This window comes from Bufo bufo, chromosome 4, assembly GCF_905171765.1.
Source record: "Bufo bufo chromosome 4, aBufBuf1.1, whole genome shotgun sequence".
Classification (NCBI taxonomy): domain Eukaryota; kingdom Metazoa; phylum Chordata; class Amphibia; order Anura; family Bufonidae; genus Bufo; species Bufo bufo.
Window position 1 is genome coordinate 598,422,606 of NC_053392.1, and position 5,787 is coordinate 598,428,392.

Here is a 5,787-nt window from a genome sequence, read left to right on the forward strand (position 1 = left end):
GTTATATGTACTTTTCATATACAGTAAATTAGTTGGTTTGATTCTTAGCCAATCCCCGCTTATTGCGGATGGATAAGATTAGTTGCTGCATCAATATTATCACTATTCAGCATCAATGCATATTGCTGAATAAAAGTTCATATTGATTTTCAGAGAAAACTCTCTGTTGGGAACCTTTATATTCCCTAGTCTGATATCAAGCCGATAATTTATAAGTTTTATTACAATACTACTAAACACCCGAGATTTGTTCATAGTTTTGGCAGAATCCGTCATTTTCTTTATTGAATTTCTGTATATAATCAGTCGATGATATAAACTTTCATATTTAATCAGAATTGGCACATTGCTCATTGGCTTATTAGAGAACGTTGGTAAATTTGTGGTGTGAGCACCATCTAGTGGCGTATTTTAGGTACTACATTTCCTTGTATTGTCTGCATTATTATTAGTAGTATATTTATTGTATATAAATTACTGTATAATAAATCATTTATATTTTTGCGTAGACACTGGTACCGTATTTTTACTGATTGCACAAAATAATTAGGTTCTCGATCGAACTCTTTTTGAAATGTTTATATGTCCATTTCACGGATCAATATAATTAGCATAATTTTTATTTTGATCCATTCGTTTTTTTGGGGTATAAGGCACTTGCTTTATATACCCGACAACACTATCACTTATTTTTCTGCTCATGATCTGTTATACAGCCTGTTTCAAGCATAGTCGGTAAGGGCACAATCTATGTGTCAATATACTGCAGTCTATTATATGTTTGTTGCATTTGATAGCATTGTCATTGCATTATTACCTCATATACTTTATGTATAGCATAGTGTCTTAGGCCTCCGTACATGTCGGGCCCAAAGCCTTAGGGCTGCCATGGCAACTATCAAGTCCCCGTCACAGCAGCGTGGGGACCAGATGGATGAGGTGAGGGAGCACAAACCTCCAATATGCCGTGGTCAGCGCTGACCGCGGCATATGAGGGGTTAATCAACCGGCATCAGCGTTATCGCCGATGCTGGCGGATGCAGCAGGGATCCGGCTGTCAGTAACAGCCGGATATCTGCCGCTGATCGCGGCACCGCACGCGGGAAGGGGGGGGGGGAGGAAGGACCGCAGGACGAGAATGCTCGTCCTGGGCACTAAGTACCGGCCCTTTAGGACAAGCATTCTCGTCCTGGTTCCTTAACGTATTAAGTAAAAAAAATACATTTTTGGCAAAACTGGTATTTAAGTTGCTTTCCTGGCTAAAATGTTGATGGTTTTAAAAAGGTTGGCATTTTTTTTAGTTTTTTTCAGCCCCCTCTTCTAAGCAGACCTGAAAAGGGGAGCACACTTACTCGGTACTGGGTCCCGACTCTTTTACTCTCTGGCCTTAGCTGCCTTGCTCAGTCCCCCGCTACCAATAGCCGCTTTGCAGCAAATTGCTAGCCACAGTGTTGCTCTGCTCATATTGCATCATGTGCCCAATTGCCATGATGCAAGGGCAGCAGGTCACCACTGTGGCCAGCAGGGGGGTCAAAGTGGATATTGTCAGCGGGGACCCGAGCAAGGCAGCTGGTGCGCAGGTACGTTTCCCTATGCAGATCTGCCTGGGAAGTTCTAATGATATTCTCCGCTGCCTTGCACTGATTCCTCTTGTGAGTATTGCACGCTTTGGTTGAAGCCCTTCCCAAGTCAAACACGGAGCATTTGGAGTGGTGCATGGGAATCAAACTGTGAATTGTAAAACATTTTTCTTAGCAAAGCAAAATATAGCGATGAGATGGATGGAAGGAGACTCCCTCGCTTGGCTCGGTGGTGTAATATTGTTAACATTATAGGATCATTTTCAAATACAGAAATGAGGTCATTTACTTTCAGCACTATGCCATATTTTGGAGTAAAGAAATTCACAAGGGCCAAGCCTGTGTGACAATACTTTTTCACTCTCCTCGCCACTAGGAAATGGCCTGGATGGCAAATTAGCCCTGGCACATTCACAAACCAATTTCAGGTGTAAAAGTTTTCTAAAATTTACTCCACTCAGGGAGTGGAGTAGAATTTCACTTCAGACGCACACTGGCAGAGTATACACCTAAGTTATGATGAAGTGTATGTTTTGTGATAAATTAGGCACATCCTTCGGCAGTCTTTATAGGTATCAGACCGCGCTGCTCAGAATCCACCAGAGGTGTTCCTCTCCTTAGTTTGGAGCCATATGCACTTCAGACATAGGGACACATCGGTATCCACATAAGACGCTCTCTTTATCCTTGTGCAACTCTGTGAATTAGCAGAGGAGTCGCACAAATGGTGAAGCACCGTCAGCCAGGGACAATTATAAAAAGGTTTATTATACTCACTGAATAAATGTAAAACATCTCATAAAAGATACATGCCCTCTTGTTCTTGCCCGACCCGGGTTTCGCTTGACGCTTCGTCAGGAGTGAACCTGACGAAGCGTCAAGCGAAACCCGTTATGTGTACCCCAAAATGGCACCATAAAAATACAACTTGTAATGCAAAAAAAAAAAACTCATACTGCTACATAAAATTAAATCAAAGTTATAGCTCTTGGAAGTTGACAAATTAAAATAAAATAAAAATCCCTTGGTAGAAAAACATTTTTCCTCTGTAAGCTCTTTGCTGTGCAATTACAGATGACATCCTGAACATGACAGTGGCTTTGGCCCTGTGTGAATTCACTGATATGTGATAAGACTTGACTGCATTCTATTTCATTTTCCACATTCAGAACATGAAAATAATTTCTCCCCGTGTGGATTCTCCGATGTCTAACAAAATCTGCTTTATGGTTATCACTAGTGTTCAGCGAAGTAAACCATCTGAAGTGGAATACAGTCTGAATTTTAGGGAAAAAAAAAATATAAAATCTATTTTAAATGAAGCCAAATTTCCTTGGGCTTCACGATAACGAATCATTTTTTGCTAAAATTGTGGCTGGAGTTGTCTTAACTAAAAAAGACCTGTGGAAGGACCTGCACTCAGTGTGATGATGTCACCGTGCTCTCCCAGCATGATCACATGGTAAAGTCATCACACTAAGCGCAGGTACTTCTGCAGGTCTTTTTCAATCAAGAGAAAAGCAGACAGCCCCTGTGCGAGCAAATAGATGAGGGGAGTGATTTTCTTTTAACTTTAAAGGCCATATGTGCATATGAGCGTATTACTGTTTTTAATGGCTATTAGACGGGTGTACTTCGGTCTAAGGGGCCGTTAAAAATGGTCTCATTGATTGGTAGGCCAAATGAGGTTTTAGCATAGTGATTCGTGACAAATTAATTCAGGACAAATCAAATTTCTTGTTGAACTTTGACCAAGCTGCAGAATAGAATTTTTCAAAAGTTCGCTCATCTCCAGTTATCACATTCTGAACATTAAAATAGCTTCTTTCCAGTGTGAATTCTCTGATGTTTAACAAGACATGATTTCTTTGTATAAGATTTCCCACATTGTAAACAAGAAAATGGCTTCTCCCCTGTGTGAGTTCTCTCATGTAAAACAAGACATGATTTCTGTGTGTATGATTTCCCACATTGTAAACAAGAAAATGGCTTCTCCCCTGTGTGAATTCTCTCATGTATAACAAGACTTGATTTCTGTGTGTATGATTTCCCACATTCTAAACAAGAAAATGGCTTCTCCCCTGTGTGAATTCTCTCATGTATAACAAGACTTGATTTCTGTGTGTATGATTTCCCACATTCTAAACAAGAAAATGGCTTCTCCCCTGTGTGAATTCTCTGATGTTTAACAAGAGTTGATTTATCTATAAAACATTTCCCACATTCTAAACAAGAAAATGGCTTCTCCCCTGTGTGAATTCTCAGATGTTTAACAAAACTTGATTTATAAGTAAAACATTTCCCACATTCTAAACAAGAAAAGGGTTTCTCCCCTGTGTGACTTCTCTCATGTATACCAAGAGTTGTTTTATAAGTAAAGCATTTCCCACATTCTGAGCATGAGAATGGCTTCTCCCCTGTGTGACTTCTTTGATGATTAACAAGAGTTGATTTATTAGTAAAACATTTCCCACATTCTAAACAAGAAAATGGCTTCGCCCCTGTGTGACTTCTTTGATGATTAACAAGAGTTGATTTATTAGTAAAACATTTCCCACATTCTAAACAAGAAAATGGCTTCGCCCCTGTGTGAATTCTATGATGTCTAACAAGATGTGATTTACGGTTAAAATGTTTTTCACATTCTGAACATGAAAATGGCTTCTCCCCTGTGTGAAATCTCTGATGTACAACTAGATTTGATTTATATATGAAATATTTCCCACATTCTAAACAAGAAAATGGCTTCTCCCCTGTGTGACCTCTCTGATGTTTAACAAAACTTGATTCATCAGTGAAACATTTCCCACATTCTAAACAAGAAAATGGCTTCTCCCCGGTGTGATTTCTTTCATGTATAACAAGACATGATTTCTGTGTGTAAGATTTCCCACATTGTAAACAAGCAAATGGCTTCGCCCCTGTGTGAATTCTCTGATGGCTAAGAAGATGTGATTTCTGCTGAAAACATTTCCCACATTCTGAACATGAAAATGACTTCTCCCCTGTGTGAGTTCTCTTATGTCTAATAAGATCTGATTTAGATTTACAACATTTCCCACATTCTGAGCATGAAAGAGTATTCTCCCCTGTATGACTTATTTGATGATGAACACTTCTTCTGTGGCTTTTATTTTGCTTAACAGTCTGTGATAAATCAGAAGATTGAATCCATCCAAAGGATCAGGTGATAGATCTTTGCTGTGAGCGGCTGAGGATACATCTGAGATAATGGCAAGCTCTTCATGTGTATCTGCTGTGACACCACAATCATCTGTTCTAAAATCTGACAACATCACATGTTTCTTTGAGCTCCTGGTACAGTCATCTGCCAAGAATAAATCTGAGTTTTATCATTTTTAAATAGAACCTTAAAATTATAGATTTTATAACCGTTCTATATAAAAAAAAAAAAACCAAATATCAACTAACTATGGGAAAACAGATAACAATCTGACAGTAGATCAGTAGATGATGATGTTAGGTCACCAGGCTGGTCACTAGAATTTTCCACTCTTGTGCTGAAGCCAGCATCTTCATAGGTTCACAAGGGATCTGTCAGTCAGTGCTATAAGCTGGTGTCCGTCTCACACACTGACCGCTAACTGCACTTAAGCACAAAACACACCAGAAATTGAAGCTAAAAGCCCACCATCTATCTATCTCACAGATGTAGTAAATATATTATTGCTCATATACTACATACATATAAATAATACCGGCATGTACTGTACATATAATGCTCTGTTCATATCACATTTATGGCCTTTAACATATACACCCAGGATGTATACATTGAATTGATGTGTATGACAGATACCATACAGTGACACTGAACTTTTTTTTTTACGGGATATAGTTGTATGGAAAACTGATGCATAGAAGCCAGATGGAGACCAAAAGCCTCTGGACACATTTAGCTTTTATGTTGGCAGTTTTCCAAATGTACAAACTAAACATATATCGCAATCATGATATGATCCCAGCCTATATAATAAGATAGATTCATTCACACACATTAAGGTCCATCATTAAATTACACACATGTAAGTACATACTACATAGACACATACACAAATTACATGAATATACTGTACACATGTTGAGCATTACTCATACACATTACATGCTTATACAGTGTGTATATGTATATATTGTGGTAAGGTGTACAGTGCAGGAGGTTGTGTAGATCTCACAAAGGTACCTC

General features: G+C 38.8%; 1 pseudogene; it reads right to left on the minus strand.

Annotated features, from left to right (window-relative positions):
- Positions 1-2,974: 2,974 nt before the first annotated feature.
- LOC120999329 lies at positions 2,975-4,763 on the minus strand (annotated as a pseudogene).
- Between the last annotated feature and the right edge of the window lie 1,024 nt (positions 4,764-5,787).